Source organism: Neomonachus schauinslandi, chromosome 7 (genome assembly GCF_002201575.2).
Source record: "Neomonachus schauinslandi chromosome 7, ASM220157v2, whole genome shotgun sequence".
Taxonomy (NCBI): domain Eukaryota; kingdom Metazoa; phylum Chordata; class Mammalia; order Carnivora; family Phocidae; genus Neomonachus; species Neomonachus schauinslandi.
The window spans coordinates 85277899-85298908 of NC_058409.1; the positions used below are offsets into that span (position 1 = coordinate 85277899).

Sequence of the window (21010 nt, forward strand, 5' to 3'; positions counted from 1 at the left end):
CAGATGAAAAAGTAGCCAAATTTTAGAATAGTTAAGTGACTTATCCAAAGTCATAGAGCTACAAAATGAAAGATTCAGAACTTTGAGCCTTAGTCTTCAATCTCTATATGCTGGAACCTTCTACTGTATCACATTAGAATAAAGGCAAAAATCCTACATTTAAGGTGAGTTACAGAAATGGCTAAGTATTTAGTTTGATTGGACTATTATTAGGATGCAAGTTCTGAAATAAAGATTAAACTGTAGTGTGGTAGGCAGAATAATGGCTCCCCAAAGATGTCCACCTCTTAATCCCCAGAACCTTTAAGTATGTTAGATTATGTAACAAAGGGGAATTAAGGTTGCAGATGGAATAAAGTTGCTAATGAGGTAACCTGAAAATAGGGAGATTGTCCTGGATTGTTGAGGTGGACCAGTGTAAGAGTCCTTGAAGTGAAAGTGTAAGAGGGAAGTAGAACAGGAGCCAAAGAAAGAGATGACAGTAGCAGCAAAATCATAGTGCTACAAATTGAGGACTCGCTCCACTGTTGCTAGCTTTGAAGATGGAGGAAGGAGGCCTTGAACCAAGGAATGTATTCGGTCTCTGGAAGCTAGAAAGGACAAGAAAACAGATTCTGCCTTAAGGCCTCCAGAAAGGAGGGCAGCCCTGTAGATACCTTGATTTTAGCTTAGAGTGAGACCCATTTTGGACTTCTGAACTGCAAAAGTGTGAGATAACACATTTTGTTGTTTTAGGCCATGGACTTTGTGGTAATTTGTTATGGCAGCCATAAGAAACTTAATACAAGTAGGAAGCCTTTTGGTGTAGGAAGACTAATTAATTGATAAGCCATTCAAGGCACTCCATGATTAAACTCCAAGCTGTCTCAGTGCCATTGTTAGCAGTGGAAAGCCATGAAATGTTCTTTGAGTAGGGGTGTAAAAAATTATTTTGGTATTACTTGCCGATTAGAGAGGAAAAAGATTGGAGGGAGAAAAACTACTTAAGCTTTAAATATTGGTGCTAGGAACATTTATTTTGAGAAATTTTTGCCTCTTGAGGTAACATAGAATATACAGATAAGTAGACTATGATTGTATCTCCCACTTAGTTTATACATCACTAAAAATCCCATTGCGATTGTAACAATTCAGCTCTTCCCATGTCCTGAAAAATATAGAAAAGATGGGAGAACTGGTCTTCATAACCAAATTGGCCTTTGAAATGGGTCTCATTTAATTCTCTTTTTATGCTTTTTTGTCTTACTATAAGCCAGTATAAATCTAAAGACCTGAGGTTTCTAAATGAATCTGAGTTTTATCTGATGGCTTAGCACCTGGAGAACTTAGATTTACACTAGTGTGTACTTTTTCAATACATAATTATTATTTTTAAAGAAAAAAACTTTTGTTGATATCTACATAGGCATAAGTCTATTCTATTTCACTGTATCTGAGGTCTCCAATAAAGAGAGTTAAATATTGACAAAGCACAAGAGTCGATTAAGATAACAGAAAGGAGCACTAACTAACTCCTTTTATACTAGTTAATAATGTTGCCCGTATTATTCTTGCCAGTTTTTGAAATCACAAGTCTTAAAATTAGGCCAAACGTGTCTATGTTAAAATGGAATGCAAGATTTAAGACATTAAGAATCCTATTTATTTATTTAATCATTAATTGTTTAACCTGCAGAAGGTTCAGAAGGTTTTCTTTTTTTAAGATGAACCCATGTGTTCATATTTATAACATTTACTTACTAACATTTACTAAAAGCCATCAGATCTGATCATAAATGAACAGATATTTGAAATCAAAAGCATGTTTATCAGTGCAGTCTTGCAGTAGCCTTAACATACATTTATTTCTGTGGTGTTTCACTTTAATCATAAAATATTTTTAGTGCATAAATACATATATAGTCTTAATGCTAACATTTTTATTTAAATAGGGATGGCAGAAGCTATATTCTGAAATACATACAAACGTGGTAGCACCAATTAATGTTTTAATGATCTTCATTGTGTTCAGACTTGGCCCAATACATTTCGATTGTACATATTTTTTTTTTTTAAAGATTTTTTATTTATTTATTTGAGAGAGAGAGAATGAGAGAGAGAGAACACATGAGAGGGGATAGGGTCAGAGGACGAAGCAGACTCCCTGCCAAGCAGGGAGCCCGATGCGGGACTCGATCCAGGGACTCCAGGATCATGACCTGAGCCGAAGGCAGTCGCTTAACCAACTGAGCCACCCAGGCGCCCCGTCGATTGTACATATTTTTAATCAATTGTTTTTAAAATAGCTAAATATATTTTAAAAATAAAATTCAAATCAGGGGCGCCTGGCTGGCCCAGTCAGTTAAGCATTTATCTTCGGCTCAGGTCATAATCCCAGGCAGAGTCCTGGGATCCAGTCCATATCGAGCTCCCTGCTCAGCAGGGAGTCTGCCTCTCCCTCTCCCTCTACCCTAGCCCCGTGTTCATGCTGCTTTTCTCAAATAAATAAATAAAATCTTAAAAAAAAATTCAAATCAAACTTTTGTGGAATACTTAAAGAGAAAATCTTACTGAATAATTCAGTTGGCAATATTGTAAAATGTGAAGTTTTTAGATTGGCTTGCTTTTAGATTTGAATTATCATGATTAATGGACATGTAACGGTCAGAGCTTTCTTATAAAATTTTGTCATTTGAGTCACTGATTGACTTGTGCAAGACATAACAGTAAAAATTTAGACAAATATTTTAGCTACAAACTGGTTTACTAAAGAACAGCTTGAATCATAGTCTGAGTCAAGAGTCATAGAATTGTTTCTTAGGATACTAAGAAGTTATTTTTAGGAGCTTCTAAAGTGTATTCTTTGTTTTGAAGGGTACTTTTTCTTTCCAGAAGTTTAGGCCTTATGAGGAATTATCTACTCTGAATTTGTCACAAATAGTCAGTGACTATATAAATAATGAAGTCTTGTTCAGTGAATCATGCACTTTCAGTAAGAGACTCTTGAAAGGCTTTTGTAAAACTAAGTCATCCTGATGAAAGGGCTATTTGAGAGAGTCAAATTGATTCACGTTTCCTTTCTTTCAAATATGAGGAAAATTGTTTCTAAATATATTTAAACTTTTAATATATAATTTTTCTAATTACTAGTAGTATATGGTCAGTGTTTGCTCATGTGTTCAACAAATATTTGGAGGGTATTTGCTATATATATCAGGCATTATAAGATAGACACAAAGAAAAACTATTCAAAAGCACAAAGGAAAAAGAGAAAACTCCAAAATCCCAATTTCCAAGGATGACCACTGAGCACTGGTTCTGTGCACATCTATGAGCATTTTGCTATGTCTGTTACTTTTCTAATTCATACAATTTTTAATAAAAAGGAATTACTCCAAATATGCTGTTTAATAGCTCTCTTCTTTTCATGCTATTAATTTAAAAAATTGAGAAAAGATAGTAAATAACATTTCCTTTTTTTATTTATTTTTTTTTAAGATTTTATTTATTTATTTGAGAGAGAGAGAATGAGAGAGAGCACATGAGAGGGGGGAGGGTCAGAGGGAGAAGCAGACTCCCTGCCGAGCAGGGAGCCGGATGCGGGACTCGATCCAAGGACTCCAGGATCATGACCTGAGCCGAAGGCAGTCGCTTAACCAACTGAGCCACCCAGGCGCCCCAATAACATTTCATTTTAAAAACCTAGGGTGCCTGGGTGGCTCAGTCGTTAAGCATCTGCCTTAGGCTCAGGTCATGATCCCAGGGTCCTGGGATGGAGCCCCGCATCAGGCTCCCTGCTCCACGGGAAGCCTGCTTCTACCTTTCCCACTCCCCCTGCTTGTGTTCCTGCTCTTGCTATCTCTCACTCTGTCAAATAAATAAATAAACTCTTCAAAAAAAATAAAAACCTGAAGTTAAATATCCTTTCAAATTTGAAATAGGGGGCACCTGGGTGGCTCAGTCGTTAAGCGTCTGCCTTTGGCTCAGGTCATGGTCCCAGGGTCCTGGGGTCGAGCCCCACATTGTGCTCCCTGCTTAGCGGGAAGCTTGCTTCTCCCTCACTCACTCCCCTCGCTTGTGTTCCTTCTCTCTCTGTGTCTCTCTCTGTCAAATAAATAAAATCTTTTAAAAAAAATTGAAATAGATCATGGACACACTGGTGTCCCCCAATTTAAACCAAAATTGAAATCTACTTTAAATTCTTGGCAATTTGAATTTGCCCTTCCACCTTATAAATATTAGTAATTTAAGCATCATGTGGTTTAATTTAAATGAGATGTAGAATTTGCATTAAAAAGTTTTAAGTTTCAGGTTAGGAGTAGCTGATAGCACTTACTGTGTCAGGGACTGCTCTGAATTCTGCATCATTTATATTAACTCCTTTATTCCGTACTTCTCCCATTTTGTAGAGGAAATTGAAGCACTGAGCCTTTAAGTGACTAAAGTCTACACAACTACTAAGTGGCAGGAGCAGACAGTGACTCCGTGATTCTGATCTCCGCCATTCTATGCTGCCATCACAGCTTTTGTGGTTAACTCTTTTTATTTTTATCATTTTTTTACAAGATTTTATTTATTTATTTGACAGAGACACAGCGAGAGAGGGAACACAAGCAGGGGTGAATGGGAGAGGGAGAAGCAGGCTTCCCGCCCAGTAGGAAGCCCGACGCGGGGCTTGATCCCTGGACCTTGGGATTATGACCTGAGCTGAAGGCAGACGCCCAACGACTGAGCCACCCAGGCAACCCTGTGGTAGCTATTTTTAATTCAAACATAGTTCAAGTGATTTACCTAACAAATCAATGACTTGTAAAGTAAACTTATGTTATAATGCATTTAATAGAATTCTTTTCCTCTGTGCTGCAAACTTGTAAATCTCAGCAGAGATGTAATTTATTATTCACCCACAGAGCTCCAGCATCTCACGCTAATCTTTCTGCCCTGCGGACCTCCCCCACCCCACCCTATTATCCTAGTCAGCTTCCTTGGCTTCTGTGGGTTGCCTGGGGACCCGGGCTGTGAGGGCGCACCCACCAGCACTAGGTGCCGGCTAGGGTTCGGCTGCTGTGCGGCGGGGCGGGGCTTGGTGCCCTATTGCGGAGTGCGGGTCGGGAAGCCGAGCATGAAGCAGCTGTGTAATCCGCTGGATGCGGACCAGGGCGCTCCCCATTCCCGTCGGGGACCCACTGATTGGCTGGACGCGGACACACGTGACCGACATGTGGCTGTATTGGCGCAGCCCGCCTGGGTGTCACTGGAGACGGAATGGAGGTGCTGCTGGGCTCGGAAATGGGGTAGGTGCTGGAGCCACGATGGCCCGGCTTGCTGCGGGGGGGAGGAGGAGGCGATTTTCCCTCGCGCTGTCTGAAACCGGTGGCCTTTCCTTGGCACAGGGTCCATTGCCACATGCCAAGCCAGGAGGCAGGGGCGTCTCCCCCCTCCCCCCTACTGCAGCACAGGAGGTGGATTTCCTGTGCTTCTGATCCAGGGTTTTTGACAGAAGAGGAAGAAGGGGGGAGGGGTAGGAGTGTTAAGGGGAGTCTGGTGAGAAAGAGCTGTTTTTGAAGCTAGAAGGAGGTTTTGTTTTTATAATGCCTGTTGACAGAGTGCAATAACAGTATCTAAGGAAACGGGTAGAGGACAACAAAGAATGGAGCATATTCATGGCGAGAAGCAAAAGCTCTAGCCCATTGAAAGGCTTTTTTTCCTCCCTGGCCACAAGGACATATGCAGTGGTAGCCAAGAGAGGGGATACAAAGCTGCTGCTGATGGCTGATGTGAACCTAGTGGACAGGGCTACTTGGGAGAGGAGGAAGAGGAGGAGGCAGGTACTGCAGAGCTTGAGTGGTGGTTTTGGTTGATGGGAGAAATTTTGGTCACCAAAAGTGCCTGCTTTTGCAACACAGCTAAATGAATTGTCTCTGAATAGGATGGCAAAAAAAATACCAGCGCCTTTGTTAGTTACAAGTCGAAATGGTAGTGGCTTTTTGTAGATGACTGCAGCAGTGCTCTTCTCCCTCTGTGAGGCTGAAAAGACAACTGCAGAGGAATAAGAAACCTTGCAGCAATGCTGGTGGTAGAAGTCCATTTACAAGAAGCCATGGTGTATAACTGCAACCTGAATAGGAGGAAAAAAATGTTTAATTTTTTAAAGTAGGAAAAATACCAGGCTGAAATGTTTTGACGGTGGAATGTATCAGACACTTTGATTCTACATCACAAAAGAGATGTTAAAATTCTTTGCTTTAACATAAATCCTATAGGAAATGTTAATAAATTATGTATGAAGCAGTGTGGCTCTTTTCCTTTGTTAGTGTAGCTTTATGCCATCAATTAGGTTATTCAGGAGTAAATCACTATAATGTGAATTACTTTATGAAAAATTATAGTGACAGATTTTTCATAGGATTAATACTTAAGATCTATATTAAGTAATTTTATATTACTCTTTACTTTTAGATATTACTGAATAAACTCTAAAGGCAAATATTTTAAATTAAAGCACCAAGGTTTTTCTTTTAGATGTATTTCTGTTTAGTAAATACTCTTAAGATACACTCTTGATATAGAGTGTTTTCATTGCACTTATTTTTTTCTTTTTCTTAAATGTCTAAAAACATATGTTTTCAGATTAAACACGGTTTTAAATACTGTATCTTTATGCATATTATGGTAGCCAGCCTGCCACACCTCCCTACTCCCTGAACAGGATGGCAGCAGCTTTGTAAAGCCCTTCAGGATCAGTGACAGTGTCTCTTAAATTGTGCTTATATAGTAGAAAGTCTTCAGAGAACCTGGAATTTTGTTTCAGTAATTTTTTTTCAACATAAGGAATTGGACTTGAATAAATTAGGCTATATAATGTTTCCACTGATAAAGCAATTTTATTCTTTATTTAAACAATTATTTCTGCTTTAAGAATTATGTGATCATGGATATCAGGGTTAATAGTCCTTAAGATCTCTTTTTAAAAATCTGATGGAAACTGTAGCTAGAATTAAAGATGTCACATTAAAATTGCAAATGAAGTTTAATAGCTAGTACCATTTAGTTCTTTGAACCTCAAGTTAGGACAGTCTTTGAGAGTTTATGATTATCTTCTTTTACTATCTAAATAGCTCGGTGTAGCATTATTTTCATTTTAAATGTTAAGAGTATTATTAATTATGTTGTGACTTTATCCAAGGTCATGTGTTGTATAAGGATGTAAAGAACATAGGTCTATAAAACTATTTCATAATATGTCTCATTACATAATGTATAAAATAGCATATAATAGAAATTATTTGAAAAGCAATATAAGTCATCGACAAATTATTCATTAAATGAAAAATAAATCTTACTTGGTATTGAGTTTTTAACCGTGATATTAGAATGCTTTGTAAAATACCTGATAGCAAGCAAATGGAGAGACAGCAGTTTCCATAATGACATTCATAACATACTTTTTTTTAAAGATCGTCTTATTAATCATATGCACACTTCTAAATAGAATAGCCTTAGATTGGGGTATTTTCTGGAATTAAATAAGAAATAACTGAAATAAGAAAAGTTTATTTCTTTCCCCTTGTGGTGTGAAATACCTAAGATTGAACTGTTGGCTTTTGTGGTCTTTGAAATTGAACTATTAAGGAATTCAAAAGTTAAATAATCATAAGTATGTCTATGAACTGAAAGCTATTTATTGATGCTCTGTGGATTTTTGTCTTATCATTTTTCTCTATTTTTTGCTGTCATTAATTACAATTTAGCCAGCCTTTTTATATTAAATGTTCTCCTTAATTTCTTAATTTTGACCTTCCCCCTCTCTTTTTTTTTTCTTTCTTTCTCTCTTTTTCTTTGGTATTACAATCTGAGTGAAACATTACATAGGACACAAGATGAGATAGGGCATTTTGATAGAAGATTGACTAATACCTGAGGGTGTACATTCATTATGTATTTGAGTACCTACTTAATGCCAGACCAGTAAAATGATCTGGAGAGTCAAATAAGACATGGAAACCTACCTCTAAGAAACATAATAGAACTAAGTGAAATGTTATTGCTAGTTATTGCTTTGGCTACTCCTGGGATCTCTAAAGGTTTATATTATCTAAGATATCTTCTAATTTAGAGAATGTAGTAGTTTGCTATGTGAAACACCATGCTTTATAAAAATCTGCTTGGAATCACAGATAATTCTGAAAAGTAAATTACTTTGAAGGGTCTTGAATGTAAAATGAGAAGGTTAGATGAAGTGATTTCTAGATCTTCTAGTGCTCATAGTCAATTATCTGTGGTTCTTGATTTCCGTAGGGTCAACTTCTAGAAGGAAAGTTACACCAGCTCTTGTTTTGGTTATAGGTGGCATCTCTCATGTTATGTATTAGATATGTTCTTGAAAATTGATTTTTGTCAATCAAATCATGACATCATCAGTCCATGTAGGGCAAGCCTTATTCCCTTTATTCTCTTACCATACTCCCACTCCCTTTTTAGGCACTCATTCAAATGTGTTCTTAAATATGCATCAGTTCTGGGGCGCCTGGGTGGCTCAGTTGGTTAAGCGTCTGCCTTCAGCTTAGGTCATGATCCCAGGGTGCTGGGATCGAGCCCCACATTGGGCTGGCTCCCTGCTGAGCAGGGAGCCTGCTTCTCCCTCTTCCCCCTGCTCATGCTCTCTCTCCCTATCTCTCTCTGTCTCTCTCAAATAAATAAAATCTTTAAAAATATATATGCATCAGTTCTTGTGAAATATTTAGCCTCATTTTATGTGCCCATTTTTTCTGTAGTTAATGAGGATTTTTATTGTGGTAAAATATACATACCTAAAATTTATCATCTTAACCTTTTTTGAGTATATAATAGTTCTGTGGCATTAAGTATATTCATATTGTTGTGAAGGTACCACAACCAATCTCCAGAACTTTTTCATGTTCCCCAGCTGAAACTGTACCCGTTAAACATCAGCTCCCCATTTCCTCCTGTCTATAGCCCTGGCACCATTTTTCTTTCACTTTCTATAAATTTGACTTCCTAGGTACTTCATATAAGAGGAATAATACAATATTTGTCCCTCTGTGACTGGCTTATTTCACTTAGCATAATGTCTTCAGGGTTCATCCATGTTGTAGCATGTGTCACAATACCCTTCCTTTGTGAGGCTGAAAATGTATACCACAGTTTATTTATCCGTTCATCTGTGGATGGACTCCTGGGTCACTTCCACCTTTGGCTATTGTGAATAATGCTGCTGTGAACGTGGATGTACAGATAATCTCTTTAAATCCCTGCTTTCATTTCTTTGGGATATGTATCCAAATTTGGCTTTTCTTTTTTGGGTTGGGGGGAGAGTCTCAAACAGGCTCCATGCCCATGCGGGCCTTGATTTCACAACCCTGCAGTCATGACCTGAACAGAAATCAAGAGTCGGATGCTTGGGGCACCTAGGTGGTTCAGTCGGTTAGGCGTCTCTGCCTTTGGCTCAGGTCATGATCCCGGAGTCCTGGGATCGAGCCCCGCATCTGGCTCCCTGCTCAATGGGGAGTCTGCTTCTCCCTCTGCCCCTAACTTCACTTGTACTCGCTCTCTCTCTCTCACTCTGTCAAATAAAAAAATAAATAAATAAAGTGTTTTAAAAAAAGTCCAGGGGCACCTGGGTGGCTCAGTCGTTAAGCGTCTGCCTTCGGCTCAGGTCATGATCCCAGGGTCCTGGGATCGAGCCCTGCATCGGGCTCCCTGCTCGGCGGGAGGCTTGCTTCTCCCTCTCCCACTCACCCCTGCTTGTGTTCCCTCTCTCGCTGTGTCTCTCTCTGTCAAATAAATAAAATCTTAAAAAAAAAAAAAAAAGTCAGATGCTTAACTGACTGAGCCACCCAGGTGCCCCATCCTAAATTTGTTTTTTAATTTACATAATTTTGGAACGTTTATAATTCAGTACTGTTTTTAAGATCTATGTATTTTGTCTAGTTTTTGGTGCTAACTCTTCTGTATAGTGTTAGGTAATATCTATGACTGTTCCTGTAGTGAAGATCCTAGGTTTTTTCCAAATCTCTTTTACCACAAACACTGCTATGGTGTACATCCTTCTGTGTGACTCTTTTTAGACTATGTTAGTTACCTATCCGTATAACAAATTACCTCAAATCTTAGTGGCTTAAACAACAAATATTTATTATTTTAGAGTTTCTATGGAGAAATTTAAGAATGTCTTAGTTGTGTGGTCCAGCTCAGAATCTCTCATGAAGTTGCAGTCAAGATGTCAGCCAGGGCTGCAGTCATCTAAAGGCCTGACTAAACTGGAGGATTCACTTCCAAGATGGCTCACTCACATAGTCTGTTTCTCTTGACTGTTGGCAAGAGGCCTCAGTGCTTTGCCACAGGCCTCTCCATGGAGTTGCTTGAATATCTTCATGACAGGGCCGCTGTCTTCTTCCACTGATCCCAGAGAGAAAGAACAAGAAGGAAGAAGGAAGCCATCTATGACATAGTCTCAAAAGCCACACTGCTACCATATTTTCTTTATTAGAAGTGAGTCATTATTAAGTCCAGTCCACATAAAAGGAGATAAATTAAGCTCTACCTTTTGAAGGAATAGAGTCAAATTGTGGGTATATTTTAAGATCACTACATGGCCAGTAAGAAGTTTGAGTGGAATTTTTTCCTAGGAGAAGGATCACTGGATCATAGGGCATTTTTTCCTATTGCTGTTGTAATAAATTTCCACAAATTTGGTGGTTTAACACAGCACTTTATTTTCTTACAGCCCTAGAGGTCAGAAGTCTGAAATGGTTTTCACTGGCCCGAAATCAAAATAGCAGCGTGCCGCACTTCCTTCAGAGGCTATAGGGGAGAGCCCATTTCCTTTTTTCTAGCTTCTAGAGGCCACCTGTACTGGCTTCTGGTCCCTTCCTCTGTCTTCAGTGCCAGCAGCATACTAAATCTCTCTCTGACCCTTTGCTTCTGTTGTTACATATGCTTCTCTGACTCTGACCCTTCCATCTCCTTAGAAGACCAAGACCCCTTGTGATTACCTTAGGTCCACCTATATAATTCAGGAAAATCTCCCCATGTTAAGACCCTTAACTTAATCACATCTGCAAAGTCCCTTTAACCATATAAAGAGCTTCAGGGATAAGGATGTGGACATCTTCACGGGGCCGTTATTCTGTCTACTATTGGTATATATATACACAGTTCTTTCTTTTTTCTTTAGGCTGAAGTTTTTGAGTTTTAGTTTTTGTGTTTTTTTTTTTTTTTTGAGTTATATTTTGGTGAATAATGTTACTTTTTTAGGTAAATTCACATTTTCTTTTTTTTTTTAAGATTTTATTTATTTATTTGAGAGACAGAATGAGAGAGAGAGCACAGGAGAGGGGGGAGGGTCAGAGGGAGAAGCAGGGAGCCCGATGTGGGACTCGATCCCGGGACTCCAGGATCATGACCTGAGCTGAAGGCAGTCGCTCAACCAACTGAGCCACCCAGGTGCCCGGTAAATTCACATTTTCATTTACCACATTTATTTAAAGTGTAGTAGTATATAATGTCACTCATATGGTAAATAAATAGAACATTGAAGAATATTAAAATATATTTCCACTAGCTATTTTTAGATTCTCGGTTTTGTTATCACTTAATGTGTGTCAGTATATTAGCTACTTCTGAGATAGTTTATAATAGAAAGTGAGAAATGTTAAAGCAGCATGGCCTTGTACCTTTTAGGCTTGTTATCACACCATTTCTGTAGCTACTCTATCCAAACCTCCTCTTCCTCACATTGCAAAATCACCTAGCCACAATGTGGTTCCCATCCATATTTATGCTCTTACCCCTCCCTTTTTTCCGTGATTCCTCTACACTGAATTTCAGTTAAGTTAAACTGCCGTCCATTCCCCCAAATATACATCGTTTTTCCAACTTCTGAACTTTGATTATGCTGTTCTGTTTTCTGAAATACTATCCTCTCACATTTATGTTTATTAGCAGTTATGCCATCTTTCAAGTCCCTTCTTAAATACTTTTACATTCTGAACGCTTTTCCTAATTCTCTCAGCAAGGTGTAACTCCCATAGCTTCTATCAGATGTTTTTAAATACAAATTTGCCTTTGAATTGTAGGTAATTTGTATCTTAGCCTAGGTCCCCTGTAAGTCAGAATCTTGAGACAAGACTTTGGGTGAAATACTTTCTTTGGGAAGTGATCCAGGAGTAGAGGACTAAAAGGAGTTAAGTAGTGAAGAGGAACAGCCGGCATAAGCATATGTTCTCAAGTTGGTCACCACTTTGGACAACTGTGGCTTGATCTGTCAGGACTTTTTGAGGAACCATGTAGAATTGTCCAACCATAGGAAAGAATTATATATACTAGCTTCCATTTCCCTTTAGTCGAGGATTGCTCCATCAAATGTTCATTCTTTTATAGGTTGTACATGCATGAATGTTGGGGACCTATACTGGGGTATTTCTAGGACAAAACGCAAAAGATACCCGGTGCAGCTAATGTACCATCAGTTTACATCTGCAGTGAGCTGATTGATGCACCAATGACTAGAGTCAAAGGAAGCCAAGAGAATGTAAGGTGGGACACAAGTATCTGATATATTTGTATACTGACCCAATATACCTTTCCTAATGGAATATTACTCCTTTGCTAGATAATAAGATACTTGAGGGGCGTCTGGGTGGCTCAGATGGTTAAGCGTCTGCCTTCGGCTCAGGTCATGATCCCCGGGTGCTGGGATCGAGCCCCGCATCGGGCTCCCCGCTCGGCGGGAAGCCTGCCTCTCCCCCCTCCACTCCCCCTGCCTGTGCTCCTCTCTCACTGTGTCTCTCTCTGTCAAATAAAAAAATAAAAAAAAAATAAGATACTGGAGAATAAGGAATGTGTCAACTTACCTTTCCTCCTCGTCTTGTAAGGCTCTTGTGATGGAGTGCCACAGACTGGTGGTTATAGAAATCTATTCCCTCACAGTTCTGGAGGCTAAAAGTCCAAAATCAAGGTGTCCTTAAGGTTGGTTCCTCCTGGAGACAATGAGGGAGAATCTGTTCCATGCCTCTCTCCCCAGCTCCTGGTGGTTGTTGGCAATCTTGAGCATTCCTTTGCTTGCATCTCTCTTACTCCAGTCTTTGCCTCCATTGTCACATGGTGTTTTCCCTAGGTCTCTGTGTCCATTTCTTCACATAGCCTTCCTTTAAGGATACCAGTCATTGGATTTAGGGCCCACCCTAATCCAGTAAGACTTTATCTTAACTTGAGTGTACGTGTGAAGATCCTCTTTTCAAATAAGGTCACTTTTCAGAGATACTAGGGGCCAGCTACCTATGACTCAACATATCTTTTTGGGGAACACAATTCAAGCTACAAAGTCTCCTTATAATATGTGTATGGTGTCTTGTGAATAATAAGTCCTCAAATGTTCGTTGATTTGAATTGTATAGCCACAGAGAGAAATCCATCATCTTACTATTTTAATGGGAAAGTCATCTTAGACATTCTTTGAATTTGTACCCTTGTTTTCTCTCCTTTGCCCCCCGTGGCTGATAAAGCACTACTTCAGTTTATTCTTGCATGTATTTTGTCTTTTTGTGGCTATCATAGAATAAAGCATTTTGGGAATTACAAAAGCTAAGTATTCAATAATAAACCTTGTCTTAAAGGTGGAGAAACAAAACTCACTAAAGTAAAATGGAATAGTTAGAGAATAGGTAAGCCAAGTTTTGTGGTATTTACTGTATAGTCAACAGAGACTCATTATTGGCTGGAAAGGACAGGAAGGTTTTATATAAGGCAACAGAACTGGGCCTTAAAGGATGGAGATACGTTAGCAAAGCAGAGGAAAAAGGATGGGGTATTCAAAAAGGAGATGAATTGTGAACAAAAGTACAAAATAATCTGTATGGAATAATGACGAGGGACTTGAGAAGAGACTTTATATTGAGACCTAATAGAAAATAAGTTTGGAAGGTAGACTGTTATCAGGTATAACAGGTCATGAAAGCCACATAGCGGTAGTATTATATTACATGGTCTTTCAAAGCATGAGCATTGGAAACAGATAGGAATTTGAATTCTGGCTTAACAACTTGATTTGTGTTCTTAGGAAAGTTATTTAGCATTTTGAAATCTAACTCTAAAATGGTAAGTGATACCTGCCTCACAATTTTAAGAGTAGATGAGATATATATATAAATACACACACACACATATGTAGGGCACTTATACTACATAGCATATTGTAAGTATGCAATAAATGGTAGGCTTTCTAAATTTCACATGCCAAATACAAAGAAAAGCACATGTATAGGGGATTTAAATGATAGAACTTTTTATACTTTTTCCTTTTTTTAAAATTTCAGTGGGATATTTATGAAAATTAATCATGTTCTTGGCTACGAGACAAACCTAAAAAAAATTCCAAATAATAGCAGTTTTGTAGGCAGCAGTCTCCAGTCTAATAAATAAGAAATTAGTAGCAATAAAAAAATGCCTCAAAAGTCATCTTATACACCTAATAATTAAGAAGGGTCTTCCAGGTACCCCCTAGATCAAAGAGGAAATCTTTTTCTTTTTTTTAAGATTTTATTTATTTGAGGGAGAGAGACACAGCAAGAGAGGGAACACAAGCAGGGGAGTGGGAGAGGGAGAAGCAGGCTTCCCGCGGAGCAGGGAGCCCAACGTCGGGCTCGAACCCAGGACCCTGGGATCATGATCTGAGCCGAAGGCAGACACTTAATGACTGAGCCACCCAGGCGCCCCTCAAAGATGAAATCTATTGAAATTATAAATTATCAAGAAATAAATAAAGAGGAAAACACTTCTATGTAAAATGTGAAAAATGAACAAACTAGTAAAATCATGAACAAGTATGGTTTGTTGCAGGAACAGAAGAGGATGGGTCAAAATAAGAAAATCTTATAATTGACAGCAACAAATTAAAAGAAAAAACTATGTAGTTCTATGTTATATCAAAAGGTGTTGTAGGGGCGCCTGGGTGGCTCAGTCGTTAAGCGTCTGCCTTCGGCTCAGGTCGTGATCCCAGGGTCCTGGGATCGAGTCCCACATCGGGCTCCCTGCTCCGCGGGAAGCCTGCTTCTCCCTCTCCCACTCCCCCTGCTTGTGTTCCTGCTCTCACTCTCTCTCTGTCAAATAAATAAATAAAATCTTTAAAAAAAAAAGGTGTTGTAAAAACATTTAGAAACTACTCCTAATAAAAACTTAAAAGAAGGGACGCCTGGGTGGTTCAGTTGGGTCATGATCCCAGAGTCCAGGGATCTAGCCCCATGTCAAGCTCCCTGCTCAGCGGGGAGTCTGTTTCCTCCTCTCCCTCTGCTCCTCCCCCTGCTCGTGCTCTCTCTCTCTCTCTCTCTCTCTCTCTCTCTCTCGGTTACTGTCTCTCTCAAATAAGTAAATAAAATCCTTTAAAAAAAAAAAACTTTAAGGAAAATACCTAAGAAGTATTTATGGAAATCTTAAGAGTAAGACTATTTATATATGTATATATGGTGAAACACTAAACCATTCCTATTCAAATCAGGGATAAGATCACTATTCAACATTATTTTGAAGTTTCCAGGTAACTGTTAAGAAAAAGAAACGAGGTGTAAATACAGGGAAAGAAGAGACAAAATGACCTTTAATTATAAATTATATGAATATAGCCAGAAAATCCACAAGAAAAACTATTAGAACTAATGGGATAGTTTGAAAAGGTGGGTACATAAGGGTTATGTATTAAATAAAATCAGTAGCTTTTATCTGTACTAGCAGTATCTGGCATGGAATGGTGGTGTTTATTCACAACAAAAAAACCCAGAAATAAATTTGATAAAGCATAGAACCTTCTCTTGAAAAAAACTAGAAAATTTGATTGAAGGACCTGAATTATTCATGACACAGAGAGCTAAGATTTAATACCATAGAAATGTAATCTGTCTCAAATTAATATAAATGTATGCAGTGACAGTTTTAAGTATACATGAGAATTTAGCATATGATAAATACATTTCTGTTCAGTGGAAAGGAAATGTTTAATAAGTAGTACTGGTGTAATTGGTTATCCATATGAGAGACAATAAAATTAAAGCACTATACTCATTACCATATATAAAAATAGAAATTCTATGTGAATTAAAGACCCTAATGTAAAAATAGAATTTCTGATGCCAGCTAGTAAATTAATCACTTGTATTTATCACTTCTTTCTCCTAAGACCCCATTTAAGTGATGGTAAAAAAAAAAAATGTTAAAGATATGTACTTATAATACCATAGAGTGAGAGGGAGCCAAATAGAGATTTCCAACAAATTTCTGGAAGATGAAGAAATCATGGAAATTAAAAATGATTGCTGAAAATTAATCAAGGACCTAAGACTTCCTAGTTCTCTGTTCTTTCCAGCATAGCAGGTTACTTCCTGTTACTTAGAAGTGAAATAAAGGGGCCTCTGGGTGGCTCAGTCATTAAGCGTCTGCCTTCAGCTCAGGTCATGATCCCCGGGTCCTGGGATTGAGCCCCACATGGGGCTCCCTGCTCCGCAGGAAGCCTGCTTCTCCCTTTCCCATTCCCCCTGCTTGTGTTCCCTCTTGCTGTGTCTCTCTCGTCAAATAAATAAATAAAATCTTAAAAAAAAAATAAAAGTGAAATATTAATCTTGAAAATTTTTAATAGCCTTTGAATTATTTGTCATACTTTGGGTGTTGAAAAGCCAGAATTGGGAATTCATGCTTTGGGCCAGGGGTCAGCAAACCACTGCTGTTTTTGTAAACTAGGTTTTATTGGAACATGGTCATGCCCACTTTTTTTTTTTTTTAGATTTTATTGAGAGAGAGAGAGTGCACTCAGTGAGGGGAGGGGCAGAAGGAGAAGGAGAATCTCAGGCAGACTCTCTGCTGAGCCCAGAGCCCAATGCTGGGCTTGATCCCAGGACCCAGGACCCCGAGATCAGGATCTGAGCCAAAATCAAGAGTTGGACACCAACTGAGCCACCCAGGCGCTCCTGGTCGTGCCCATTTATTTATGTATTATCTGTGGCTGCTTTTGTGTTAGAAGCAACAAAGGTAGATGTGACAGAAATCATAGGGCCCGTAAAGCCTTTTTTATTACCTGACCTTTGCGGAAAATGTTTACCAGCCTCTGTTTCACATAATTTTGGTGGCCATCTAGGAGCTTGACCTTACTTGGGATGGGCTTGGATGGAGCCTATCCAAATTAAGTAGCCATTTGCAGAATGCAGGAGTAGGCAAAGAATATAGCAGATTAGAAACTGCACATCATGACTTACTGGGTCTTAGCAGAGAATTGGAAGAGAAGTAGAATGGAGGATAAGAACCTGCATTGGTTGTTAAATAAAGAGAAAATAATTAAAAATAGGTGAGGTGCTCTGCTTGGAATTAAAATTTTTTTTCGGTATATATAAGCTTGTGCTTGCTCTCTCTCTCTCTCTCTGACAAATAAATGAATAAAATCTTAAAAATAAATAAAAATGTTTACTGTACCTTTTTTGCAGTTTCCCTGTTTCCAGTTTATTAAGAGTTTTTATCTTGAATAGCTTATGACTTTTATCAAATGTTTTTTCTTTGTCTATTGAGATGATCATATGATTTTTCTTATTTAGTATTGTATTTTTTTTAGATTTTATTTATTTATTAGAGATTGCGTGCACAAACACACGAGCAGTGGGAGGGGCAGAAGGAGAGGGAGAAGCAGACTCCCTGCTGAGCAGGGAGTCCAAGTAAGGCCTCCATGCCAGGATCCTGGAATCATGACCTGAGCCAAAGGTGGACGCTTAACCAACTGAGCCACCCAGGCACCCCTTTTCTTTAGTATTTTAATGTAGTGAATGACATATAAATGATCTAATGTTAAGCTATCCTTGCATTCATAGAATAAACTCAGCCTGCTTCTGTTGTAGTTTCTTTACTGTATACTAATGTATTGTTTCCTGAAACTTTGTTCAGGATTTTTATATCAACATTCATAATATTAGCCCTTAATTATTTTCACACTAACTTTGACTTTCATATCACGATTATATTGGCCTCATTGAATGCATTAGGGAATATTTCCTATTTATTTCTATTCCTGGGAAAGTTTTTATAAGGTCAGAATGATTTGTTTCTTAAATGTTTATTTTCTTTGTGTGTTGGGAGGAGAAGGGAGAAGATATTTAACTACTGTTCTGGTTTTTCAGTAGTTACAGAACTATTAAGATTTCCTATTTCTTCTTAAATCAGCCTCCCCGACCCCTCACATTTTGTTCAAGTTCTTTGGTCTCGTCTGTCTGTGTAATCCTATTTAGCCTTTTCAAAGAATCAAATTTTTGCTTTGATCTTCAAACTACCAAAGGGTAATCAATAAAAAGGAAGGCTGCTTCTCAACAGACCTCAGGCCTTTTATTTCTAGAGGCAGTGACTGTATTTTTGCATATCCTTTCAATGACATTTTTTATCCTTACACAGTTCTTTTATTTTTGATATAACAGGATGGACCATATGAGTAGTGACCTGCACTCTTTCTTTTTTTCTTTCTTTCTTTCTTTCTTCTTCCTTTCTTCCTTCCTTTTTTTTTTTTTTGCCTTTTTTGCTTAACATCAACCTCATTCTTTTTAATGCCAATGTAGTATTCCACTGCATGGTTGTATCCTACTTACTTAAAAGTAGTTACGCTTTTATACCAAATAAAAACCTCCCCACTTGCTTGAATTAACCTGATATAGTAGTAACAGACATCATCACTTCAGGGAACTCCTTGAGAGGGTATATTCCATTTAAATATCTTTAATTAAAAAACAAAACTGTTTTCATAATTTAAATGCCATAAACGTTTAAATCTCTGTTCCTTTTGCAGTTTACCTTAGTATGTAGTATGAGGAAGTAGATGTAATTTTATCCTGTTTCTTATGGCCACCCTTTTGCCTAATGCCATTTATTTAAAGTCCATCTTTTCACATGTATTTGAGATACTACCTTCATTATGACTAAATTTACATATATTTACTCCTGGATTTATGTGTGTGTGTGTGTGTGTGTGCATGCATGTGTTCCCATGATTGATCTAGTCATATGACAGTATCATAGGTTTTAAAAACTTTTGTATTTTTGAAATAACTTTGGACTTAAAAAAGAGTTGGAAAAATAGAATAGTAAGTTTCTGTATACCCTTCACTCAGCTTCCCGGCTTCCCCTAATGTTAACATCTTACATATCAGGACTAAGAAATTAATTTATTGGTACAATGCAGTTAACTATTTTATTTTATTTATAAAGGCTTTGTACATTATTTTAGTATGTGGTAGGTCTATTCCTTCTCTTCTCTTTTCATACTTTGCCTTTTTTGCTTGTTTTTCCAAATGTCTACATGCCGCAGAAAACAAAATGAAAACAAATCTTACATAGCATATTTATTGGGACTGCATAAGATTTATAAATTAACTTGGGGGGAAATGACATCTTCATGATACTGAATCTTTATGTACATGAACAAGGTATGTTTATAGTTCTCCTCATATATGTTTTGGACTCTTCTGTTCAGTTTATGCCTAAGTGTTTTTTACTTCTAAAAATTATAAATAGGACCTTTCCTAAAAGGAAACTTCCATTTCATCCTCTATCTGATTTCTCTTTGCACATAAAGGAAAGATTTCTCTATATTTTGGACTTTGCTAAATTACTCAACTATCTTATTATAGTAATATTTAGTTAATTCTTTGGGATATTCTAGGTATATAATTATGTCATCTGCCAGTAGTATTCCTTTTTTTTTTTTAAGATTTTATTTATTTATTTGACAGAGAGAGAGAGAGACAGCGAGAGAGGGAACACAAGCAGGGGCAGAGGGAGGGGGAGAAGCAGGCTTCCCACTGAGCAGGGAGCCTGATGTGGGGCTCGATCCCAGGAACCTGGGATCATGACCTGAGCCGAAGGCAGACACTTAATGACTGAGTCACCCAGGCGCCCCAGTAGTATTTCTTTCTAACTTCATTCTTTAATTGTGCTGACTAGTATAATGAGTAATAGTGGTAAAAATGGGCTTCCCCTGACTTTAGGAATAGATCTACTGTTTCCACATTAAGTATGGTGCTGGCTTTCCGGCTGATATGGATCATATTAAAGAAGAGTCCTTTTAAATTCAGTATTCTCAACAAGAGTGGGCATTGACTTTGTAGAACATCTTTTCACCATCTTTGGCATAATCATATTTTTATCTGTGTAGATCTATTAGCCTGTTGAATGATATTGATTTTCTAATAGTGATTTTTATTGGAAATTTTGGATTTTCTATCTCTTTGGGGTTAGTTTTGATAAATTACATTTTCTAGAAAATTAAGTTTTCAAATTTATTTGCATACAGTTGAACAAAGTAGTCTTAAGATTCTTTTGCTTTCTTCTCTTTCTGTTGGTATTTTTCTCTTACTGCCATCTAACAGTGCTAGCAAATATGTATTTTTTAATCCATCAAAACAAAACAGTAAAAATAGTTCCACTAATTAAAAAAAAGTGATCCCAAACTTCTTACATTATTAATAATAATGATAACTCCAAATTTAATTCTAATTGAATATTCTCTTGCCAGCCTGAAACTTTTTTTCCTACTTGCATTAATTTCTTAGGATACTTATAAATTTGTTTTTCAGTGAACATTTGAATAAAAATCTAAATAAGAGTCCCTTTGCTTTCTTCTCCCCTCCCCTACTCTTACAGGGTGAGGGTCTCTTTAATGGGCATCTTGACACTACAGAAAAACAAATTGGGATGTTTGCATACTCTGATGAAAGTGAAAGATTAAGAGATTTTCCCCATTTCATGAGATAAATTTTGATTTTTTTGAATGTTGACTGACTTGCAGTTAAGATACATTTCATATGAAATTCTAATGATTGCATAAAATGCATTCTAACATAAATTTATGATTTCTCAAATTTTGCATAAAGCAGTTTTGAGTTAGGGAAGGGTGGACAACATCTTAAAAGGGTGCAACATCTTAAAAGGCTATAGGAAATATATTACTCCATGAAACATCTTCTTTTTCCCATCAAATTATATGAAATACCCTGCT

General features: G+C 37.7%; 1 protein-coding gene across 4 annotated transcripts in view; it reads left to right on the forward strand.

The window, feature by feature from the left end:
* Positions 1-21010, forward strand: part of APC (APC regulator of WNT signaling pathway) — a 132009-nt gene that overhangs the window by 29532 nt on the left and 81467 nt on the right. The window contains exon 1 of one of the 4 annotated variants that reach the window (XM_044917083.1): positions 5247-5273. The exons of the other annotated variants lie outside the window; for them this stretch is intronic. The gene's annotated coding sequence lies outside the window, so the exon portion shown is untranslated. Of the gene's footprint in view, positions 1-5246; positions 5274-21010 lie in introns of those variants that run through there. 4 annotated transcript variants of the gene reach the window in all.